General features: G+C 41.4%; 1 long non-coding RNA gene across 1 annotated transcript in view; it reads right to left on the bottom strand.

The window, feature by feature from the left end:
- Positions 1-11,167: 11,167 nt before the first annotated feature.
- The window catches only part of LOC139156688 (uncharacterized), a 150,751-nt gene continuing 135,322 nt past the window's right edge, over positions 11,168-26,596 (bottom strand). The window contains exon 5 of the long non-coding RNA XR_011557366.1: positions 11,168-11,738. This is a non-coding gene — a long non-coding RNA (uncharacterized lncRNA). The remainder of the gene's footprint in view (positions 11,739-26,596) is intronic.

Here is a 26,596-nt window from a genome sequence, read left to right as displayed (position 1 = left end):
TGTTTAACCTCTTGTCTGTATGCGGTTTCATCATTGTCTCGAATGAGTCCAATCACTGTTGTATCATCTGCAAAGTTCAGTAGTTTAACAGATGAATCATTTGAGATGCACTCATTGGTATATAGAGAGAAGAGAAGTGGTGGGAGTACACAGCCATGGGGGGCCTCTGTGCTAATTGTACAGATATCTGGTGTGATTTTCCCTAGCTTCACCTGCTGCTTCCTGTCTGTTAGTAAGCTTCTGATTCACTTACAAGTGCATTCAAGTACTGGTAGCTGGTTCAGCTTAGTTAGAAGAATGTCTGGTATGGTGGTATTGAATGCTGAACAAAGTGGACCCTTGTGTACGTCTTTGGAGATTCAAGATGTTGTAGGATGTAGTGCAGAGCCATATTAACAGTATCATCTGTCGATCTGTTTTCTCGGTATGCAAATTTCAGGGGGTCTAATAATAGATCCATGATGATTTTCAAGTGGGACAACTTGGAGCATTAATAGGAGCATTATTCAGGTTGCCTTGTGGTTATATCCATAATGGGGGGGGGAGAGACATTTTATTTAAAAACTGCTTATTGTGCCTAAAAGTATGGTATTTTATCCTTTGTCCTTGTATATAGATATTCAGCTTCTCTGTGCATGTATTGTCCATATGTAAATATAAGATACGCAAAAATATACCCACAAAATTATATATGCACAGGAAATTTACCCATAAGAAATCAAGCGATTAGTCATTTTTTTCTTGGACCAGGTAGATGGGAGGGTGCAGTAGGGGAATCGCCATTGAGAGATCAGAATATTATTATTATTATTATTATTATTATTATTATTATTATTATTATTATTGTTATTGTTATTGTTATTGTTATTGTTATTGTTATTTCGACTTGTATGCTGCCCAATCCCGTAGGACTCCCATAGAATTGCCTATTGTCCTGACTAAATACTTTCCAAGCTGCTTGCAAGATGTTGTTGGACCATTTTTGAGTCAAGCTAAATTGAATTTGGCACAGAAGCAGTTTGAATGGCAACTGTCGAGAGCCTTTTCTGGCTATGCAGAGATATGACTTTTGCCTCTTTGCAATTTGTATTTTTTGTTCAAAAAAGCATGCTTCCTCTTTGGACTACTCTTCTCTCTCAAATCAGTGGCAGAGAGCTCGTTCTGCCTCACTTTCTTTTGTCATCAGCTTTATGCCAACTGCCCCAGTGGAAATTCAACTGATTATAAACTCTCGACTTTTAATTGAGAAAACGTCAATTGGAATTCAGCTTAACCCATCCTTTTCAGTGACACAATTGCTTTTTCTTTACCGTCCATCATTTGATCTGCTTTGAAGCCTCATTGCCTCTGACTGCATACTGCATGAGGCCATGGTGAGAGAATGGTATCCTTCGATTATCCAGAAGACAAAATTTCAAAATCCAAAATCCAATTTAGTCAGCTCAGTAATACTATCAGCACTCCAAATCAGAAGAAAGATAATATTCAGCTCATGATAGACTTTACCTCCCAGGGATCTCAATTAGTCTAACTTTGGGGAGGAGCAAATCAGAATCATATCATTTGTACTTGCCCTTATCTCCAGAAAATGTAGCTCTGACAGGCTCCAGTGAAATGGTGACCTTTTCAGGATTGCTTCTCCTGTAAAAATAAGTCCTTGGTCCTGTCCCATAGGGTCTGTACACGTCCCCAAACTGTCACCACATACAACCTGCAGCTGCTCTTTTCTTGTAGGGTTTCTTTGCACTAAGAGGAACGGGCATGTCCCAATTGAAACTACCACCCTCCCCAAAGATGGTGACAGGGCTTTAAATCTTCACGTTACAGTTCTTTTCATGCACAGAAATTCAGTGGAGCTTAGCTCTAACCATCATTCAGGGTAGTGTAAAGAACTTTAGGCAGTGAAGGGCTACCAAAGTTTTTACTACCACACTGTGGGCATGGCTTATGCAGGACCCCCTGCATTTTCTTTCAACATCTTTCAGTGCAAATTGGGTGCTCTGGGGTGGAGCTTCGTTTTCACTACCCCACTGCACACACACACCCATTAGAATAAAATATCTCAGAATAAAAATATATTCAGAGAGAGAGGCAGAGGGAGAGGGGGAGGGAGGGTGACCCCCAACCAGAGGTCTCCCAGACAAACATGACCTCAAGGTTCCAATATTTGAGGGGCTGATGCAAAGAAGAAGGGATTAATCTATTTTCCAAAGCACCAGAAGGCAAGACAAGAAACAATGAATGTAAATTATAATCAAGGAGAGAAGCAACATGGAACTAAGGAGAAATTTCCCAACAGCGAGAATGATTAATCAGGGATATGGCTTGCCTTCAGAAATTGTGGGTGCTCCATCACTGGAGGTTTTTAAGAAGAGATTGGATAATCTTGGAGATAGAATGGTTTAGAGCAGTGATGGTGAACCTTCTTTTCCTTGGGTGCCAAAAGAGCATGAGTACACGCTATCATGCATGCGCAAGTGCCCACAGCCATAATTCAATGCCGGTGTGTGTGTGAAAACAGTGTCCCCCATGCCCCAGAGAGCCTGTGGAGACCCGGAAACAGCCTGTTTCCCAACTTTTGGTGGGCCATGTATGTTAAATCCTGTAAAGGCTCGCGTTTCTCCTTCCCCAGGCTCCAAAGGCTTCCCTGGAACTGGGGGAAGATAAAGAAAGCTCTCTCCTATCCCCCAGAGGCTCTCTGGAAGCCAAAAACGCCCTCCCAGAACCTCTGGAGGAGCAAAAAATCAGCTGGTCAGCATACATTGGAGCTGAGCTAGGGCAACAGCTGGCGTGCCAGCAGATATGGTTCCACGTGCCACCTATGGCACCCATGCCATAGGTTCGCCATCACTATTATAGTGTCTTCTGCTTGTGCAAGGGGTTGGACTAGGAGAGCTCCAAGGTCTTTCCAGCTCTGTTATTCCATTAAAACATTAAGTGGATTTATAAATGTTGCCAGTGTGTTTGCATGTCCAGACCTAAAGAATCCCCCCCCCTTTTTTTTTCCTTTCCATGCTTCAGCAGGAGGGACACTTATCAAAGGATAATTTATCACTGAGAACTTTCTGCAATTTGAACTCTTCCCCAAAATAATTACACCTGTCTTTTAAACCACAACAATATTCATTAGTCACTAAGAATCACCCTTGCCGTTTAAAAAGAAAAGAAGAGAAAGAAAAAGAAATCCTGCAGCAACATTTTTTCTCCTTTCAAATAAATAAATAAATGATCTCAAGAAGGATAAGACAGAGATAAGGCAGAGCATCATTTCCTGGCAAAACGCAGTCTTCCGACTCAGAGTTTATTTTGCAGGATAATAAATCCAGCCAAATGGTGAACCCTGAAAGACAAAGGAAAGGTCACGGGATACATTTAGTACTTTTTATACTGCAGCCCCATCACCTAATTAAAAGGCCACTTCAAAGTAGAAAATGCTTTAGATTTTATGCATGGGTAGTTTCTGATGAATCCTTTTTGAAAGAATCCCTGTTCCTAACTTACCAAATTTTAAACGTACTTTTCATTGCCAGGTTAAGTCATAATTATCTTCTGAAGTAATCATCTGAGGAACTTAGGGCTACCATGTAGGCTGCAAAAAACTGGACCACTGTTAGATGGAAACAATATAAAGATCTGATTCTCTGATGCCATCTGGTGGTCACCCAGTTTTCTGTAAACCAGATCAGGTTTCCTGGATTGCAAATATATATAAAAACAAAGTAACATTTTCCTCCATTTATAACTGGGTTTTTAAAGCTTGTTTTTAACTTATTTTTGCATCTATATGATAATTCTCTACTAGTAGGGAAACCTAGCATGTCCTTTGGTTTGCAAAATCAAATTTTGTTGACCCCTTGCAACTGAATTCTAAATTATCTGTTTATTTAGGTATAGTTTTTTTTCCCCTCGAGCTCCTTTATGTTTAAACAAACAACAATGCTAGTCACTTTCATCATTGCTGAGAGAGATGGTAACTAAATTAAGCAACAACTGATTTAGGAATAATCTGTTGCGTCAGCCTTTCAAAATGAAAAATATCAGTGCAGTAAATAATCAGAACATATGGATGTGTCTTAAGATTAAAAAATAACACAGTGAGTCACAAGAAATAATGTAACAATGAGATTCTCAAACTTTGTAATGCTAAATTTTCAAATATGATCAACTTTCCTCATTCCCTTTACATAGAGGTGGGTTCAGACTGGTTCAGACCGGTTTACCCGAATGGGTTGTGATCCACTGGTGATGTCACAATGATGTCACCAAACTGGATTGGTCGGTGCCGGTCCATAGGTGCAACCATCTTTTTTTTTTTTCAAAGTTTTCTTCTGTGCATGCACAGAAGCTGAGTTTCTGGCACTGTGCATACATTGTCATTTTGTTTTTGGCTTTTTAAAAAAACCAGGATTTTTTTGCATGCGGTATAGGAGGAAATGAACTGTCAGCAAGGTAAGTTAGAATCCACCTCTGCCTTTACCTCTCCTATTCAGGCATCAATTCTAAGTAATAATTTTAACTAAAATTAAATCGAAACCTTTGAGAAACATGATAATAGAATAGAATAGAATAGAATATTATGGAATGGAATAGAATAGAATAGAATATTATGGAATGGAATGGAATAGAATAGAATAGAATATTATGGAATGGAATAGAATAGAATAGAATAGAATAGAATAGAATATTATGGTATGGAATGGAATAGAATAGAATATTATGGAATGGAATGGAATGGAATAGAATAGAATTCTATTGGACATACAAGGAATTTGTCTTTAGAATGTAAAACTAGCAAGAGAAAACTTGCATAGTAAGAATTCCCATGGAGCCGAATTACATTTCTTTTCTCTTTTTTTAAAGTTAGAATATGAAGTCATGATTGCTTTTCTTAGATAACTGAAGAGATAATTTAGATTCTCTTGAATGTGGATGAGAAAGCCACATGTACGTGGAAATATTTTCCTCCTCATTTTTATTGCTACTGATATAGTATATTGTTAGCTAATAAGTTTAAAGGCTTTACTAGTTAAAAGGTATCAGCCTACAACCCTTAATATTAGGTTCAATTCTACTTAGAACTGAATTGATTGATATTATATTATGCTCAGAATCTTACAGAACAGATATATCTATTCATAAAATCTCAGATGAGATTTTCATTCATAAACTATAATTCTGCACTTCAAGTTCTATTAAAAAGGAATTATTAGAAGTTACATTCTTCATTAGGTATTTAAGTCCCAATATCTTAATGCAGTTAAGAGTGACTGAGCAGCTAAGTCACAACCTCACTTTTTCTTGCTTTGCCTGGACAAATTAGTTAGCCAGAACATTCAGACTGGATTGTGGCCTTTGGGTATCCAAAAGCTGTTTTTTTTATCATAACAGTTCTAGCATTACAGTTCTGTAATCAGGCAAAATGCACAGTTTTGACTTAGCTTCATGGGTATCTACTGGGGAAGTCAAAAAAATCAAAGTTATGACTATGCAATCAAAACTCCATCCCTTTTGTTAATTTGTTGGTGTCCTAGTCACATACCAAAGAACAGGGCTTTGATGGCACAATCATATCTGCTGTCTTGATTTTTTTTAATGTGCCCTCGCTCAGCTATATTAGTAGGGGCCACTATTTAACAATACAACTACTTTCATAAGCAGGACTACACTTTGCAGAAAGTGTCTCTGTTTAGTTCTTATTTTGGAAAGAGATTTGCAAGAAACACCAGGTTTAATTAGTACACATAGGTTTAGAAACAATAGGTGTATCGACACTCATACCTAATTGGGGAGAGAGTGTGGTGAGATAAACACCAGATGCCTGGAGACAGTGAAAGCTCTTGGCTGCCCTTCCAGCTGCAGAAGAATTGGGCCTATGAAATCAGCATTTGTCCATCCATGGGAGCAATAACTCATTCCACTAAATGCATTTGCTCTTGGACCTTCCCTCCCAATGCTGGGAGGTGAGAGGACAAGAGACTACAGCTCATCACTATTGCATGGCTGAACTAAGAAGATTTAAATTATTTGGGGAGAGAGACAGTTTAACTAACCAAAGTCCAATCTTTCCATTGCCAGATTTACTACCATTCTCGGCTATTCCCTCTCCATGGCAGAAGATTAATCTACTGGTAATTTGCTGTTTTGGCATGTGTATCTCCATCTGTGCTCTGGGAATTTAAATAAATACAGCTGAAGGTAGATTTCCTGGAGTGAATGGGAAGACATACAGCAGTTTAAGAAAGAATTGGATACATTTTATTAATTGGAAGGGAGAAGAATGGTTCTGAACCCTCTCTGATTTAGCAAAGGTGCATCTTTAATCAGTCAAACTATATTGTAGACTTCGAGTAATAGTTATACATTCTGTTTTAATAAATGAACGAACTAAAACACAATGATTGCAGATGAAAGGTGATGTGTGCTTTGTAGGAGGTAAACTTCTGAACAGAGATAAAAAAATGCTTTGACAGGGTTGTTAGTTTGTCAGGAATGAAGAGGTACAGAAGAAATGTGCTGAACCAAGTTGAAAAAGGCATTATGGCTTATAAGTGACTGCAGATATATTTTTCGTACTAGAAGAGAGTTCTTGCATAAATGGAGAAAATGCCCATGCCAACAGATCACAGATATTAAATGTGCCTCCAGAAAAAAGGCAAGAAGTTGTTGGAAGAAAATCCTAGGTCCAAATCTAAGCCAAGTTGTGAAAAAATACACTGGATGGCTGCTTGGGGAGGAAGGTAGTTTTTTTTTATTTGATAGCATATTGTAGAGCATATCAAATGAAGGTAGACTACAAAGTTAGAAAGCTAAGAGTAGAAGTACTTATAGTAATGATGGGCTTTGATCATGAAGTAATGGGCTTCGATATAAGATATTTTTAGATGTTTAAATTAAGACATTTGTCCAGGGACATGTAAAGTCCAGAGAGGAATATTGCCCCATACCCTGTGAGGTTTGTAGATCTAAGATATGGGTTGAAGTTAGGACTTCTCCTAGAAGTGAAATTTTATGAGGGATTCTGTTTGGGGCACAGTAATGTGATGAAAGACTTATCTGGAGGATGCGGTGTACTCTTTTATGTATGTTTGCTGGTGCCAAAGAGATGTGCTTGGTCAATTTCAGACCAAGTGTCAAATGCCAACGGGGAAACTTTAAGCAGCTTTTGTCTGCATCCTTATTTTCAGGCTTGCCTGGCAGATCAGAGGTGGCCGGAGTACCATGCATCCTGGCTATAAGGGGAGAGAGCATCACAAATGCTTTATCTTCCCACAAGGTTAATCTAAGATTCAGAAAGTACCAAGGACAGACTGTTATTGTGAGAGAATGCAACAACAGAGATGAATAGAAGAAACACACACAAAATATAACCTACATTCATAATACATTGTAAAGAAGGTTATCAATAAACCTAGTTTGTTTTTGAAGTTCCAGACGATGCATCCAAGTATAGTTTTTAGAGAGAACTTGAACCATATTTTTAACCCCAAATTACTCATTACTCATAGGGATGGAAGAGCTATGTGGTTAACCTTTCCACACAGACAGAAGGATAGCATGACTTCCAAGAAGAACTCTTCTAGCTGCCACAACTTTTTTCTTCTATGAGGGTCACCCAGAAAGTAATGCACCACATTTTTTTCCTTCAAAAATTATTTATTGAAACTTACACATAAGAAAGAATGATATTTCTTTATGCTCCCTATTTTTCCATGTAATCTTTGTCCAGTTCTGTGGCCTTTCTCCAGTGAGACACAAGGGCGTGTATGCTCTGTCCATACCACTCCTTGTCCTGGTCACAAAGCCTTGGAGCTCTGCCAAACTGTCTTCTAATGGCCTCACCCTCTGTGCCCAGCAACTAACTGTACTTCTGTCGACTGCAGATTCTCCATAAACTGTACGCATACGTTTGTGAATGTTCCCTACAGTTTCTTTCTCTGCAGTGAGAAATTCAATGATGACACGCTGCTTGTAATATACATCACTTACAGATGCCATTTGGAAACACTGCTGTAGCTACGCTATCTGTCTGAAGAAACGCAAAATTTACACATGCACTCCTGACAATTCAAATAATGTATATGTAAAGTTTTGCATTTGTACCACTAATGTAGGCTGAGAAAAAAATGTGGTGTATTCCTTTCTGGGCGACCCTTCTATTTATTCCTCACCCAATTGCAGCCACATATGGGAGAACTGAGGTGAGGAGCGAATCCAGAAGGAGTTCAGGAAGGCCATCCCACTCCCAATGGTTCTGACCCTGATTATGCCTCTTACGTTTTGATACATTTTAAAATAATATTGTTATTTCTTAAAGCATTTGTTAAAGAAAATAAGAAGTACAAAATGGCTATTGGGGCTAGTAGGATATTGGCCAACATGGGCTGCTTATCTCATAGGTGTCTGTTGAGGAGGGGGAGGAGATATGTGGGATTAGGTCATCACAAAACTCCTATTAGCCCACTGTGTTGGCTAGAGAAAACGGGAGTTGTAGTCCAGCCCAATTACAAAACATGCTCGCAACAGTTGCCTTTGGTGGTTATGATAAAGCTTCATTGGATGTATACAAAGTGTTGTGGTTCCGTCTGAGGCCCCTCCGGGAACGGCTGACCTTCTGTCGGTTTCCAGCTCAGAGGGAGAGGCTGAGGAACAGGAGGTGCAGACAGACGAGGAGGAGGAATCCCAGGCTGAAGAAGAGGGAGGACAGCCAGAGTCCCACCAGGGGGAGCTCTCCCCAGCAAGCAGCCTGGATTCCTTAGAGGAAAGTGCACAAGCCATAATTGATCTGCGACAACGAAGAGCTACTCAGAGACGGAATCAATTGGCTAAATACTTTCAGCATTAAAGTGGCAACAGCTGGGTTTGGGTGTGGTGCTCTTGGGAAAGGCTAAAAGGCAGACCCACCCTTCCTGGCTTGTGGAGTTTTATCTTTGAGAGTCGTGGGACCTGACTGTGAACTTTGGCGTCTTGGAATCCTGGTTTGTGCCTTTGACTATTGAAACCTTGGGGGGGGGGTGCCAGCAAGAAGCTTGCTGTATTGTCTGGGCATCAGGACCCTGCTGTACCGTATTATAGCCTGTCTGTTGGGAAGAACAGGTTTTCCTCTGTGCTTATTTTTTCCAGTTATAAAATACTTTTGGCTTTTACCAGAGTGTCTGGCTGTTTTTTCCAGTTGGTGTTGAGGTCTGGGGGAACCCAGACAGAACACAAAGTGCTGTTATTGCTGAGAAAGATCTAAAAAAAATATGCATCCTGTTTTAGAACTTCTGGGGTTGGATTACTATACCGAATAAACAATCTGCTCAAGGAAATAAAAGCAAAAAGAAGAAAAAAGGAGCAGGGTTTTGAAGAGTAAAATCTAGCAGTGCTTTATACTGAACAGAATAGTTTCATATTCAATTGAAGGAAGAGTGCCAAAATTGTCTATTCCTCAAACAAATCTTAAAAGATATTTGGCACAGTTTCCTCTCTATTGTACTTTTAAATTAGTAGGAGACTGAAGAAAAGCTTCTTGCTTTCATCACAACCATAGCTCCTACAATTAAACAGACAATAGGGGCTGTCTTGTGACATCCTAAAAGCTAACAAATGTGTTAGGATGTTTGGACTTCAAAGTGTGCAAGCAGCTCTTCAGACAAAAGGCATTCTCTTGCCATAAACAGCTTAGACCATAAGATTTGTGATGAAACTCCCATTTCAGTATCGATGTCTGAAGAATGTGCTCTTCAGGCTATCCTTGCGGAGAATCACTCAAACTCGTCTTGCACAGCAGAAGTAAAGAGGATATGTGTAGGATGATGTCATCACAAAATCCCATTAGCCCAGTGTGTTGGCTAGAGAAAATGGGAATATCAATCAAGATAGTCTGCTCTGAATTTGGCAAGCAAATTAAGGTCCACCTGTCAAAAACATATTTGAATGAAAATGACAAAAGAATGCACTCTAATCCCACATAATTCCCTTCTCTGTTTATTAATTAATTAGTACAACATTTCTTTGCTCATGCTTCCAAGGAATTCTGTGAGTTGGTTATCATGAATGAATCTGATTAGGTAAGTAGATTCACATGCAAAATCTGTAAAATCATATAAAATATTTAGTACAGGGGTCTCCAACCTTGGCAAATTTAAGACGTGTGGACTTCTACTCCCAGAATTCTGGGAGTTGAAGACCACAAATTTTAAAGCTGCCAAGGTTGAAGACCCCTGTGCTAAATATTTTATATGATTTTACAGATTTTGCATGTGAATCTACTTACCTAATCATTTTGCCCCCTTTTGTCCTTTTTTGCTTCTGTTTTTTTTGCAAAAAATGCCAAAGTATTGCAGTTGTGTGTGTCTTTACATGAGATTTCATTTCCTTCGTATGCTCAAGAAGCAAATCTCATGCTGGGCGCGCACACCCGGCCACCGGTTAGTTAGAGCTGTGCACGCAGCTCCATTTCCACTACCTGGATGGTGTTCCCTCCTCCTGTGTGGGCAGCTTCCCTTCATGATAGCAACTTTGCCCAAAAATTGTGATTGTTTGTCATGAATGTTACCTATTACTGCAGCAGTTTAACAAAAGTAGCTGACAAATGCTTTTGGGGAATGGCATGTAGAACTCACAATGAATCATGAGGAAACAAATAGAAATAAATACTGGGTGTCTGGTAATTTATACATTTTATTTATTTATTTATTTTATTTATTCCTATTAAGTTATTTTGCAATAAAATTCAATCTTTGCTTTAGAAGCTAATCATCTGACATATAACTGTTGCTTGTAAGCATGATAATTAGGACTGTTTTTTAATTGCAGTATTGTGGTTGACCAATAGATGGCACCAAAGAAACTCCTCATTGCTAAGTTTTGGTATTGTCCGGATTTTTCAGCCCAGATAACCCTAACACAGTGGTGGGCTACAAGCTAGAATGCTAAATTGCCCTCACCGCCACGGATCATAAGTACTTATGGGACCAGCGCAATTTTGCTTCTGCACCTGTGGAGGTAGCAAAATCGTGCAAGTGCACCCATGTTTCGGCAAGATTTTTGCTTACATGCATGCCGAAACATGGGTGCACTGCAGCTCTGTGCGTGATTTTGCTACCTGCACAGGTGCAGAAGCAAAATCGTGCTGGCCCCGCAAACACTTACAAGCCGCACGGCAAGCACAATTTAGCGTTCCTTCACGTAGCCTACCACTACTCTAACCTTATAACCATAATAAGTAGGGGAATCTGTAGACAAGACAATGATATGTGCATGACAACATTGTTTTGTCTTTATATCCAAACTTTATTGAATGAAATGGGTAAGGCTATAAGGACAGTGCCAGGGGAGGAGGCATTCACCTTTATCTGATAGCCACTGCTGGTAGCAACTCATGCCCTCAAAAATAACTAGATGTTCACCAACTCCATTGTGTAATATACTTTCATTGGTGCTCCAGAGAACCTCAGGGTCACAATCGGCAAATGTTTGCATAGTCCCACCCATCCCGTGTCAAGTGTCCACTGTTTGATGTTGCTTTTGCCGGAACCAACATCCTTCTGTCAGCCTCACTTTTCCACCAATGGGGTGACATAGCACAGTCAAGCAGCTGATGCACAACACATTTGTAGCAAGCCGGGCACTTGACATCCATGAAGTAAGACTTGGGGCTCTACTCCGGTTGCTTCTTCTTGTGCTTCCACTTCTCCTCCTCAGGGGAGGGATAATCCTATAGATGTCGTTACATCCTCCTTCATTCCTGGAAACATCTGGGCAAAGATTATTTTGAGAGCAAAATATATTAGCTGGAACATTTCTCATACTGTTTATTTCTGCATCACTTTACATTACTACAAAATTTAAAGGGATTTGCGATCATCAGTTTAAGAAAACAACATGCGAGCAATTTCTTAAAACAGCAAAGAAATGACACATTCAGTTTTAAAAGGAAGGGGAAGAAGAACCCAGTACTTGTCAAGGCAAGGAGAAGATAAAGAGGCAAATAGTCAACAAGAGCCTATTAGATAGGCTTGTGGGGACTTATGAACTTCAGAAGAAAAAATACTCAAAGTAAAGGTACCACTGCTGAGAAGTCTAGCCTGTGAATAACCCACAAGTATTGTATTCTGTCATGGTGATTTAGTCAGATTATAAAACAATGGTATTTATCAAATCTCAAAATCCCTTTTTAGAGCTTTATATTTCAACAGCAAACATTGAAATCTGGTCATTTCTAACTAATTGGCTGTCAGTATCCTATATGGAAATCAAAACCTTACATTTTTCATCATTGGGAAGACAGCCTAGACAGCAACATAAGGAAAGATTGGTCTTTTAATGGACCTTTGGGCCATGCTATGAAGCCAATTCAACAGTTGAGAGATGATATCCAGGAAATCAACCAAACATAGAGGCAAAAAGGTTACTTGGTGGACAATGGAAAGCAGTGTTTCAGGACAAGAGCAAATAATCTCCTCTTCCTCCTTCCCTCCTTTCCCCCTTCTACATCAAACTTCAGACTGCCAGAATAAAGCCATCTTCTTGGCTTTGGCATTGGCCAAATATAAGTCATTTTTCGATACATGTTCCTGATAGTAGCCGACATGCCAGCAGATAGGCTGGGCTCTGTGTCTCTCTGCATTCACACAGCATGTTGTTATCCTCTAAAACAGACCTGGGTAAGGGGCAGCCCGCAGGCGGCATCCGGCCTGCCCGCTATCTGTGACCAGTCCACAGAGGTCGGGGCCTGCATCAGTGCGAGGATGAAAGAGCTCACCGCATCTGCCGGGACTCCTCTGGTTCCTGCTTTCCTGATGAGTCATGAGGAAAGCAGGAACCGAAGGTGAAAGATACTCGAGACAGGCAGGTTCAAAGACGGTTCCTTTATTTAGCTCTTTTTGGAAAGTGACATTCAGCAGGGAACGCATCTGCTGTCAATGAGAAAAGCCGCTCTATTTATACTTTTGCGGCTCGCGCCAAAAGGAACTGTCATGCGTCTGAACCAATCAGACGCGACCTCTTGTTATTTACATTTTCTGCCTGGAGACAGCTTTGTACAAGGATTTAACTATTTACATAGGATTCAACACCCCTCCCTCCTTAGTTCAGAATATGTCAATCAGTTAACCATGTGATATAGTCCTCCAATCTGCTCGGTCTACGCGAGGCTCTCTCCGACCTGCGCAGATCAGTTAAGTCCTCGCTTTCAATGGTGGAGGTCGGTTCGCCTGTACCTCCCCAGTGCGGCTGGGGCCGAGTTTGAGCTCCGGCCTGCTGAGTTGAGTGGGCAGGCACAACACCGACCTCTGAGGACGAAGATGGCTCGGCATCGCTGGAGGACCGTTACTGGCTCGGTAAGTCCATTTGTAATTCCAGTAAATCGGGTTGTGAGTAAAAGTCTGATAGGGGGGAAGAGTTTTCATTAGCGGTTTGTCCCTGGGAGGATTCAATGCGTCCTCTCAAGTGATCAATGTGCCGCTTCCACATGCGGCCATCTTCTAATTGTACATAATATGTTTTGGGAGCAGTTTGCTGCACAATCTTTCCCTTAATCCAGTTTAACCCCCCATCAAAATTTTTAGCAAAAACATTTGTCCCAGGTACAAATTCCTTTCAGGATTTACAGACATATAATCAAGACATTTATTATTACAATATCGTGGGTGTAACCTGTCCAGAGGTGATCTGAGTTTTCTACCCATTAGAATTTCTGCAGGACTCTTGTGTGTAAGGGAATTGGGTGTAATATGCTGTACTAACAAGAATTGGTCCAAATGTTGCTGAATTTCTCCAGGGCCTGCTCTGCGCAATGCTTCTTTGGCCACCCTTACATACCGTTCCACCAAACCATTAACCCATGGCGAGTAAGGTGATGTGAGTGCGTGTCTGACCCCCAAGTTACTGAGGAATATTTCAAATTGCCTGGCTGTCAATTGGGGCCCATTGTCTGACACTAAGATGTCAGGACAGCCATGAGTGGCAAACAAATGGTGCAAAACCCTTATTGTAGCACAAGTGGTTATATTACTCATTGCAATTATCTCAACCCATTTGGAGAAAGCATCTACCACAATCAGAAAATACTGAGACCCTATTGGGCCTGCGAAATCAATGTGTATCCTGGACCAAGGCCCAGCAGGCTTTTCCCACTCTACTGGAGCTGTTTTGGGGGGATTAGGCCGTGACTCCTGGCATGGGTCACACTTGGCTATCCACCGTTCAATGTCTGCATCCAGACCTGGCCACCACAAGTGCCCCCGGGCTAGACTCTTCATTCTGACAATACCAGGATGGCCTACATGTAACATAGTGAGTACTTTGGTCTTCAGGCTTTCAGGAATGATTACTCTATCACCCCACAATAGACAACCCTTAATAAAAGACAATTCTAACCTTTTGGTTTTAAACTCACTTAATTTTACCTCCTCGGGGTCTCCGTGCCATCCCTTTAGTACACAGTTTATAACTTTTTGTAGAGTTGGGTCTTGCTGGGTGTGCGCCGCCACCTCCTTTGCTGTTGTTATTGAATTTTCCTCAAAATCTATTATTAACACATCCTCAGATGGGGCTGGGTCTTCAACTAAGTCTGACATAGGGCACCTACTTAGGCCATCAGCGTGGTTGATGGTTTTGCCCCCTTTTACGAATGAGCTCATACTGGTATCCCGAAAGAAATAAGGCCCACCTAATTAGTCTGGGGGACATAAATGGGGGTGTTGGTTTGTTAGAGGCCAGAAGGCCCAATAAAGGCTTGTGGTCAGTGATCAATTCAAACTTCCTTCCAAACAGATAGTTATGGAACTTTTTAACCCCAGCCACTAAGGCTAAAGCCTCCTTATCTAGTTGGCTATAATTTCTTTCAGTGCTGGTCATTGTTCTGGAAAAGAAAGCGATTGGGGCTTCAGTATTATTAGGCAGAACATGTGCCAATACCCCACCTACCCCATAAGGTGAAGCGTCACACGTAAGCCTGACGGGTAGTAATGTACTATATTGAACCACCACGCTTTTAGAGGTTAATAATTGTTTAATTTGAAAAAAGGCTTCGTGCTCAGTTTTGCTCCAGGTCCAGGGAATTCCCTTCTGAAGCAGCCGGTGTAGGGGTTCTGCTGCTGTTGCCTTCTGTTTCAAAAAGATAGAGTAAAAATTAAGAAGGCCTAGAAAAGCCTGTAACTCTGTTTTATTTTTTGGTTCTGGCGCTTCTGTAATAGCTTTTAACTTTTCGGCAGTGGGGTGGATACCATTCCCATCTATTCTATATCCTAAGAATTCTACACTTTCAGTTCCCCACACGCATTTGTCAGGTTTGATCCTCAAGCCCTTAGATTGCAGTCTATGCAAAACCTCCCTTATTCTTTGGTTTAGTTGTTCTTGGTTTTCTCCACAAATTAGTATATCATCAAAGTAGGGGATAGTCCCCTTAACCCCGGTCAATAAACGTTCCATTATGCTTTGAAAAATCCCAGGGGCTATGCTGACCCCAAATTGTAGTCTGGTGCATTTAAAAGCACCCCTGTGGGTAACGATAGTCTGTGCTAGAGATGTTGGTTCATCAACTGGGAGTTGTTGGTATGCCTGTGCGAGGTCGATCTTTGCGAATACCCTCCCTTCCCCCAGGGAGTGAAGGATTTGTTGCACTACTGGAATGGGGTATGGGTGATGTTGGAGGGCTTTGTTGAGTGTGGATTTATAGTCCGCACAGACTCTTAAGGAGCCATCTGGTTTTAGAGGTGTGACTATTGGCGTTTCCCAAGGCCCCTGTTCTACGGGGACCAGGATGCCCTGGGCTATGAGTTTGCCGAGCTGTAGGTCAAGCTTGGGGAGAAGAGGTAAAGGCACCCTTCGGGACTTGAGTCTGACCGGGGGGACCTTAGGGTCAATAGAAAACGATATAGGGGGCCCTTTATAAGTTCCCAAGGTGGGGCTAAAAACCTCTGGAAATTCCTGTAAAAAATTGGGAATGTTATCAGAGTTAACAGTACAGACACCCGAAATTTCAATACCCAATGGGTGCATCCAAGTTAATCCTAGAAGAGAGGGTTTAGCCCCTGCAACCACAACCATAGGAAGGAGACATTTAACATTTTTAAAACCAACAGGTACATGTACTTTTCCTAACACAGGTATGATATTCCCTTGAAAATCCCTAATTACCAATGTAGTTTGCAATAGATCAGATTGTAAGAGGTTAGGCATGTACATCTTAAGTTTCTCCCATGGCATAATAGTATATTTAGACCCCGTGTCCAGTTCCAGATTGCATGGTTTGTTGTTTAGGAGCAGCGAGATTACGATTTTGCTCCCATTTTTTGTTGTGCTATTTACAGAAAATTGTTCATTACCTCTTGTGTAGTCGTGGTTAGCGGTTGGGTAGTTTCGGCGGCTGGAACCTCGGGAAAATCTGTTGTCTCGCGGTTGGGTTGTCTGGTTGGAAAATCGAGGAGGGCGAGGAGTGGAGAAGGATTCCTCGGGCAGAGGGGCTCTGCAGGCCTCGGCGATGTGGCCACGTCGGTTGCAGCGGCGGCAGATGGCGTCCCGGAAAGGGCAGCGTTGGCACGGATGGTTTCCTCGGCAGCCGGAGCAAGGAGCAGTGGGGCGAGGGTATCTGGGTTGTCTCGATTGGTCACTCTGGAGTAGGAGACAGTTGTCCTCGGCGATGGCAGGTGGGCTGAGGTCGTCTGGGGCCTCGGCGCGGGAAGGCGAAGAGACGATTTTGGAAATGGTTTCTCGTTTGTCATGTTCTTTTAGCTCTTTGGCGGCAGCGTCGGCGACCTCGGCGGTTTGTGCCAACTTGATTACCGCCTGGAGAGTAGGCTCGTCTTCGGTGAGGAGCTTGTTGCGGACTATGGCATTTCTCATGCCGAAAATGAGGGCATCGGTGAGGCGAGCTTCTGGGCTGTCAAACTTGCATTTTGACAGCACCGTTCGAAGTCGCGTGGCGAATTGGTTGATGGACTCGGAGTTGAGTTGTGTCATTCTAGAGAACTGGTGCCTGAACACGACGGCTGGTTTCATGGGTTTGAAGTGGCTAGCGAGCCTTGCTTGTAGGTCGTCCCATGGAACAGATTTTTCTGGCAGCGGGTCGGTTAGAGTTTGTGTGAGGTCGAAGATTTCTGGGCCGCAGTAGTTTAAGAAAATTGCCCGCTTTCGGTCGGCGTCGGCGTCCCTCATCCTGGCGGCTTCGAGGAATATTTTGAATTTTGCCATGTAGGCGTCCCAGGATGACTTCTCCGGATCGAAGTATTCAGGAGTCCGGCCGATTTGAAGGTTGTTCATCTTGTACGCATGGTTTCTCCGTCCGTCGTCGCCAGTGAAAGATACTCGAGACAGGCAGGTTCAAAGACGGTTCCTTTATTTAGCTCTTTTTGGAAAGTGACATTCAGCAGGGAACGCGTTTGCTGTCAATGAGAAAAGCCGCTCTATTTATACTTTTGCGGCTCGCGCCAAAAGGAACTGTCATGCGTCTGAACCAATCAGACGCGACCTCTTGTTATTTACATTTTCTGCCCGGAGACAGCTTTGTACAAGGATTTAACTATTTACATAGGATTCAACAGAAGGAGTCCCGGCAGACGCAGTGAGCGGACCCCGACCTCCTACCGAGAGTGGCTGAGCACAGAAACCACACAAACACTCCAGTGCAGTGACTGTGGTGCACTGTGTTGCCATAAAGCAAACAATTAGGGGTCTGTAGAGTGGGTCTGGGTGTTTAGGTCAGGCCAGGGTCTGGGTCTTTAGAGTGGTCAGCGTCAAAAAACTCCCTTAACTGTGAGCAGTACAGGAGTATTGGGTAGAACTGGGTTAATTATATTAGTCCGGCCCTCTAAAACCATCCCAATTTCTCAGGCGGCCCCATGGCAAAATTAATTGCCCACCCCTGCTCTAAAAGCCTCTACTTGAGTGTATGAGTGTTATACTTAGGCACACCTACCCTCAATCTATTCAGGGTCCCCCAAGTAGTATAATGGAGATTGGATTCTTCAGTCATATCTCCCTTTAATGTTATTCCTTGCTCAGTGGAGCAAGAAAGAAGAAACAAGTAATTCACTAGTCAAGAAACTGAGCAGACAATCTAGCTCAATTTCTAGTTAGATTGGTGTAAGTAGTCCATCTTTTTTCAATATTTTTCTTCCTTTGAAGAAACTGGTTTGTTCTTTCACCTGAAGTAAATAAGACCTACACATCTTGCTATAATTTAAATAAGGACTGGGACACTTCAACCAGGTTCTTGCTCTGTGTCATTTGGAGGCTTTAATAACAAGAACTAAGCAAATTCACATTCTATTTTCATCTGGAGTTTTGTTTTGTGAGGATTTAAAGTCTACATCTACCATCGCTAGCTGTCATGAAAAATGATACCTTTTGTGGGTTTTAAGAAAAAAAGAGTTCTTCTTTTCTTCTGGAATATGGTGAGGAAAAGGGGCGAGCTTCAAGAATTTTAGCAATGAGGTCTCTGTCCGGTTGCTGAGTGGGTGTGGCCATTCTGGGTGTGGCCTAGTCAGCCTCCCGCACCACGGCGGAGGGCCTTTTTGCCCTCCCTGGGCTTCGGAGGCTTTCATTGAGCCCCCGGGATGGCAAAACTGCCTTCCGATAGGCCCATTTTTCATCTTTCCCAAGCCTCTGTGCATACCCTGCACTTACCTGCATCCAAAACAGGCTGCATGGGGACTCCTGGGTGGGTGGGGTGGGCAGGGCCAGACAAGAATGAGATTTGTGGGTTCTCCGAATTGCCCAGAATCTTAGTTAGAGGTTCTCCCGAACCCCTGCAAACCCCCAACAGCCCAACCCTGGGAAGAAGACATAGAATAGAATAGAGTAGAATAGAATAGAATAGAATAGAATAGAATTATTTATTGACCAAGTGTGATTGGACACACAAGGAATTTGTCTTTGGTGCATGTGCTCTCAGTATACACAAAAGAAAATATACATTTGTCAAGAATCATGAGGTACAACACTTAATGATTGTCATAGGGGGTCAAATAAACAATCAGGAAATAATCCATATTAATAAAAGTATTAAGGATACAAGCAACAAATTATAGCCATACAGTTATAAGGAGGAGGAGATGGGTGATAGGAATGATGAGAAAAACCCTACTAGTAATAGTAGGAGGTTGGGACATCGCTAGAGTAATTTTATTCTAATTTTATGAAATAAGAATGTGAAAGCTCATTAATCATTAAACTGTGTCATTTCAATGTTTTCTTGGAGTCCAGGAGCAAATTTATTGTTTTATGGCAGGGACAAGCTTAAGGGATTGACTGCTGGTGTAATAGAAATGCAAATGAAGATATTCTCAGTTCAGTGCAGGTGTTGGTTGCATGAAAGATGAAATGATAAAATGATAATAAATTGTAAGGAGAGATTTTTTAAAAAGGAGCCTAGATTGTCTAGAGCAACGTTTCCCAACCGGTGTGCCGCGGCACATTAGTGTGCCGCGAGACATGGCCAGGTGTGCCGCGGAGCCTAGGGAAGCTCCAGCTGGGTGGGGCACTGCCGGTGCCGGACCGCCGGTGCCTCGGACCTGGAGCTCCCATTCGCAGCTGTCCTCCGGCTACTGCCCGATGCAGCTGTTTCCGGCACTCTCCTGCTGGGCCCCAAAGAAGGAAGGCGGGAAAAAGGAGAGCTTCATTATTCGCACCTCCTTTTTCCCACCTTCCTTCTTTGGGGCCCAGCAGGAAAGCGCTGGAAACAGCGGCATCTGGCAGTAGCCGGGGGACAGCTGAGAGCACTGTTCCCCGTAAGCTGCCCCCTCTCCTCCTCCTCCGCCGCCGCCGCCGCCTCCTGTCTTGGGGCACGATCTGCCCCCTCTCCTCCGCTGCCGTTTCCTGCCTTGGGGCGAGCAATCCGGGAGTCCGGGACTGTGTGGCTTTGCACCATGAAGAGAAAACGGCCATCTTTTCTCTGCTGCCCGAGCCGTTTTCTCTTCATGGCACAAAGCCACACAGTCCCGGACTCCCGGATCGCTCGCTTCTCCGGTCAGCAAAGCCATCTGCCCAGGAAAGCGCCGCGCATTGAAAACATGCAATGCTTTTCCGGCAGCCGGCTTGCTGGCTGGAGAAGCGAGCGATCCGGGAGTCCGGGACTGTGGCTTTGCGCCATGAAGAGAAAACGGCAGCAGAGAAAAGTCAGCCGGGCTAACGGGAGGCGGCGCATGGCTGGGCGCTGGGGACGTCTGGGAGGGCAAGGGGGCTGATGGCTGCTGCCTCTTAGCTGCAGAGCCGGCGGGCAGAGGCGAAGACAACAGCCGCCGGCTCTCTCGCTCCACTCTCTCCGGCTCTCTCACTTTCTTTTTCTCTCTGTTGCCGGCGAGGTGAACGAGAGAGAAAGAGAGATAGAGAAAAAGTAGGGGAGAGAGAATGAGAGAGAAAGAAAGCAAGAGAGAGAGAGAAAGAGAGGGGGGAAAGAGGGAGAGGGAAAGACATAGAGGGAGGGAAGGAGGGAGGGAGAGAGAGAGAAAGAGAGCAAAAAAGAGAGGAAGAAAGAAAGAAAGAGGGATGGAGAGACAGAAAGAAGGGAAGGAAGGGAGAGAAAGAGGGAAGGAGAAATAGAGTGAAATGGAGGAAGAGATTTTTTTTTGTCCAAACTTTTCTTTACCCCCCCCACCCCCCCCTCAGTGTTCCCCAGAATTTTGAAAATATGAATAGTGTGCCGCGGCTCAAAAAAGGTTGGGAAACACTGGTCTAGAGAACTGATGATCTCTGGTGATCACATCTTAATAGCAGAGGATCTCTGTTCCAAGTAAAAAGCCTTGAAATCTAGGATCAGATTGATCCCAGGTTTGGGATATTGACAAAGGATTTAGGTCTTAAGTGGCTGTGAAATGAATAGCAGCAGTCATTAATATGAAGAGAACAATTTATGGTAGATGGCATGCATGCCTAAAGTAACATGCAGAATTACAGTCCTCTGGGGACAGAACAAATTTATTTTCCTGCACACCGCTATCTTTTCTCCTAGTGCTGAATAAGAAAAGTAAAATGATGTTGCCTGTCAGGTATGCATTTTAATTGTCATACAGGCATGCATTTTAATTGTTAATGTGCTTTGCGTGTGTGATTTAGCAGTACTAATTACAGATCTATAATAAAAGGAAGCATCCTTGTACCATAGACAAAGGGATCCAAGGTTAAGACACATCAGTTTGCAAGACCTTAGGCATGGCACTTTGTCACTTTGGAGGAATAAGCACACTCATGTATAGTAAAGGAGGTGGCTTCTAGGTTTCCAGTCTGCCTCCTCCAGCTGGAACAATCTTGTGCTGTCCTTTTGCCATCATCCCACTTGTGAGATTTTGAAAAGGTGGGGTCCACAGATAAATATCTGAAATAGCTTCCCTCCTGAATATCTAATGAAGAGTAAACCTGACACTGGTCCATAAAGCCGCAAAAACCCACACAGGCCTTTGGAAGTTAGATGATTTGGTTAGAAGATTTGATGTCAATGATTGTCTTGTTTCGATTTTATTTTATGGCTTCACTCTGATTCTGTATGGACTTTTAGAGTTGTGATTTATAATTTCACAACTACTGCACTGCAAACTGTTATGAGTCAATTAGATTCAACAATACATGAGCATGTTGCATGCTCAAACATTCACATGTAGCAGTGGGTGTAAAGCAACATGATTTTATCTGGACAGGTCCTGTTAGACTAATGTGATGTTTTCAATAAAATGTGTTGCACAGATAACAAGAGCATTTGATAACATGATAATTTAAATCAATATCAAGTAGGCAAAAGTAGTTTTTGGCATACATGTTAAGATACATGTATTATTACTTCAAAAGAAGTACACAAATACTTTATAAAAACAGTTTTCAGAGAATATTATTATTATTATTATTTATTAGATTTGTATGCCGCCCCTCTCTGAAGACTCAGAGCTGCTCACAACACAGATAATCACAGATCTCTTAATTTGCTTTGCATGTGTGATTTACATGAGTCTTCGGAGAAAGAAATATGTGCATTACACCAAATCCATTGTTACAGCCTCAAACAGTCAGAGATTCAGACTCAAACTGTCTATTGTGGACATCACCCCATTCTTAAGAGGTCCATAAATGGGGCGTTTATAAGTGCACCAGCATTTCTACCATACCTGGCTCACTGTCCCCATTTATCTATATTTACTTGCTTTCTTCCTATTTATGTTCATACCTATACTTGTTATCTTGTATATGTTTGACAATTAAATAAATAAAATAAAACAACAAGGTGGATGGTGTTCCATTGATATTCTCACAAAATGAAGAATACAGGTATTTGTTTGAAGAACAAAGTGCTATGCATGTAATGAAAGTCAATAGTAATGATGCAAGGTCATATATACAAACATAAACATTTCTTTAAGTACTTGGGGAGTCATATCTTAACTTGTGTATTTCTTGTTGCTACTCAGTCAAATGAGTTAACTCAGTGTTTCCCAACCTTGGCCACTTGAAGATATTTGGACTTCAACTCCCAGAATTCCCCAGCCAGTGAACACTGCCTGGGGAATTCTGGGACTTGAAGTCCAAATATCTTCAAGTGGCCAAGGTTGGGAAACACTGAGTTAACTCTACCTCCTTGGGGGAAAAAACCCTACTTTTAGGGACCATAAGTAATATGCTGGAGAAAGAAATTAATTCTACTCATAGTGTCAGCCCTTCAAGGTTGTCCAAATTAGGAAACAAATGCTACAAGACTAGACCTATGTTTTATGGAGTTGGCTATGGCCCCTGCAGACAAGAAGTCCAAAATTGACTACAAAATAGCACAAAACACTTACTCTGACAGGAGATGCAATCAAAGGACTGAAGAAACATTTCTTTCTATCTATCTATCTATCTATCTATCTATCTATCTATCTATCTATCTATCTATCTATCTGACTTCTATGCTGCCCAATCCCGAAGGACTCAGGATCCTTGAATCTGAATACAAGGTTGATTATATTTTATTATATATATACACATACATATAGGTACAAACTCAAAGAAAACCACTCCAAACTCGATTGTAGAAAATATGACTTCAGCAACCAAGTTGTTAATGCACGGAACTCACTACCGGACTCTGTTATCTCATCACCAAACCCCCAAAACTTTACCCTTTGACTATCCACTTTTGAACTCACCCGATTGTTGAACTCACTGTTGAATGGTGCATGTACATATACATATATGTTTATATATATATATATATATATATATATATATATATATATATATATATATATATATATATATATAAAGGGAGTGACCTAATATTCCCCTCCCATATCCATGAATTCCCATAAGGCAACATCGGATGTGCATAGGATTGCCCCTGTCTGTAATTCTTAAAATTTAGATTCAAGACTAGCACTAGCAGTTAATTTTTTTTTCTTTTTAAAAAGCCTGCTTTGAAAGACAGGTGAGCATTCAGTGTATCCCCAAATATTTTTCCAATTCACATCAAAGCTGAGCTGGAGAAAAATCCATGAGAGCAATTAGAGATGCAATTCTAAACATTTTTTTAGAAGAAATACTTTTAGTAGTTTAGCTAGTTTGAAATACTTCCCTTCCGCCCCCATATTATTTATGCTAATCAATTTGTAAGCTGACTTGGATGCTGAATTGAATGCTGCTGGGTTTGTACATTTTAGGGTTCTTCTGTTGTTATTTCAGCTTGGTTTTATGTAGCTTTCTGTTGTTTTATGATTGAGTTTTATTGTTTTGCTTTCATTTTACAATGTTTTTATTTCCTGAAAGCCACTTGCTGAATTTGTTGCAAGACTGACAGGTGGTGTACACTGCCTTGAAATAAATAAATGTGTTGGCAAGGCAGCCTCAAATTGTTATCATTTAATGGCTGGTTTCACAAAGCACAGAAAGCTGCAGTGTCATTTTATTGGTTATGGGTTTATACAGTGTGTGAACTCAGCCAATGAATTATGTTAACCATGGTTTATGGCTTAGCATATTATGCTAATACTGCTGATTCAACAAACCATGGATAACAAAACCATTACGTAGTTTGAGGCGTGACACAGATTATCAGCACAATCCTAACCCTTACAGAAATGATTACTACTGCAGTCAAACAGCGCTTATGACTGTGTTTAAACTAGAAGCCTTGATTCTAAGTAGAACTGGGACAATTGGAACACAAGTCAAAAATACTACAAAAGCAGAACTGCAAAACCCTAATAGAGGGCGAAAGAAAGGGAAGCGTAGCGTCCTTTCCATTCTGAATGTGTACCTGAGATTCTGAATTTTTATAACCTGGAAGATTCCTCATATTTAACTAAAGGTTCTATAAACATGCTGATCTCATCATGAACTTTGTGCCTTTTGGAACTATCTCAGGTTAATCCGGAGAAAACGTAAATGCAATTCAGAAAGACACTGGTATTGCTGGAGCTTTAATGGCATTTATAGGTCAGAGAGCAATAAGAGATTTAGGCTCTGTTGAAACAAGCACAAGAATTATTGATGGTCCAGACTCCAGCTCTATTCTGAATGGACTCGAGATTTACAAGTTGTCTCAGTGTGTCTATTGTTCTGAGAATGACACATTTGCTCATAATGTCGGCAAGCAATTTGTTCTATGCGTTCCAATTATTTTATAGGCATCTGCAAACCTTTCTAGAGTAATGGTGACTGAAAATTCAGCAGTCTGCCCCTTACCCACACGGAAAGAGGCATTTAGCTCTGAAGAGTCAAGCTAGCCACTTATAATGGGGAGGGGGGATTAAGAGAGTTAACATAGCCATCAAGATTTTCAAAACACAAAGACTATATACACTGCTCAATAAAATAAAGGGAACACTTAAAAACAGAATATAACTTCAAGTAAATCAAACTTCTGTAAAATCAAACTGTCCATTTAGGAAGCAACACTGATTGACAGTCAATTTCGAATGCTGTTGTGCAAATGTTAAGGGGCGTGTATAAGCGCACCACTGTGCCTACCGTCCCTGTCCTATTGTCTTCTTTTGTTACTGTTTATCATTACTTATCTGATATTTTATTTGTACAAATTACCACCCTATAATTGTTTGACAAAATAAATAAATAAATAAAATAAAATGGAATAGCTGAGCAAATGAAATATTCAATGAGAATATTTCATTCATTCATTCAGATCTAGGATGTGTTATTTGAGTGTTCCCTTTATTTTTATGAGCAGTTATAGTAATCTGGAAACACGGTGAAGTCTGCATGCCAGCATTAATTGAACCCAATTTTTAAAAACATCCTCACATTTATATACAAAACAGCATATCAACCTAAAGGTTTGCACACTCTGACACAGGGATAAGTAAGGGCTCCTTGTAGGCATGACCCTTGATTTATTGCAGGATCTCCCGGCACAATTACTTAAGTTTTTTAAGATTTTGAAAAAGAGGGGAACTGGAAAGTCAATTACTTTTCTCTGGTTTTATTTCCCTCTCTCTCCTTCTCTCCCTTTCCCTCCCTCTCCCTCTTCCCCACCTCTCTCACATACATACTGAAATGACCTAGACTAGAGAGTATTATTAGCACTGTGTCTTTGATAAACTGGAAGTTCATGACACATCATTCATTCATTCATTTATTTATTTGTTTATTTGTTTATTTGTTTATTTGTTTATTTGTTTGTTTGATTGATTTTTATGCCACCCTTCTCCTTAGACTCAGGGCGGCTTACAACATGTTAGCAATAGCACTTTTTAACAGAGCCAGCCTATTGCCCACACAATCCGTGTCCTCATTTTACCCACCATCATGCCTATAATGAGAGTTATTCTGCATCACTTTCCAGTTTCTTCCATAACACCCATCCCCTTACTGTCAGGATCTCTTATGGATTCTTCTTATGACATTCTACTTCATGCTGTTACAAAGGAGGTGCATGTTTCAGAAAATAGCTTCCCGTCCACATACTGACTGCCTATGAACAGTCTTATCATTTCAGGGAGAATAGCTTTATTAAGAGGTTTAAGAGTTAAAGCATTTCTACATAAACATCTAGAAGCAGTAAGAACTGTAGTGCTTGGCATGCTAAACGTGCTAAACGTTGACCACTGAGGGTGAAAACCTGCTACAGACTTCTTAGCTCACTTGAACTACTAATATTCGGAACCATTGACATTTCGAAATAGATGTTTCAAACGGTGTTTGTGTCACTCTGAAATGATGTGAGTTTCTGTAGGATGATACTCTGCTCAGCCTGTTACTGTATGCTCCAAAAGACCTAACATTTTGAAATCTGTGACTAAAGTACCTTCAATTTTGAGTGCAAATCTAATTAATACGCTCAAGTGAATTGGTAGTGATAAGCAGCTCAATGGGAAGGTCAATCTCAGAAGGCAATCTTCATGAAATATTTCTTTCTCTCACTTGCTAGCTGGCACCTGCCATTCTCTAATCGAAATGCTTCAGGCCTCTGTCAACGGGGTCTGGAAGTTTAGATGAGCAAATGCAATTTAGCTTATTTCATCTGCGGCAATAAAATATTTCGCTACTGGTAGTATGCACATTTTATTATGGGCAATAAAGTCGAAGGTCATATCATTTAGAAAAAGAAGAAGAAAAGGGATTGATTTCTGGGGAAAATGGCAGTTAAATAGTTGGCAGTAGAATTTAATGAACAATATACTGACTACTGTTCCTT

This window comes from Erythrolamprus reginae, chromosome 1 (genome assembly GCF_031021105.1).
Source record: "Erythrolamprus reginae isolate rEryReg1 chromosome 1, rEryReg1.hap1, whole genome shotgun sequence".
NCBI lineage: Eukaryota > Metazoa > Chordata > Lepidosauria > Squamata > Dipsadidae > Erythrolamprus > Erythrolamprus reginae.
Note: the sequence above shows the minus strand (reverse complement) of the source record. Positions and strands in the feature narration are given on the sequence as shown.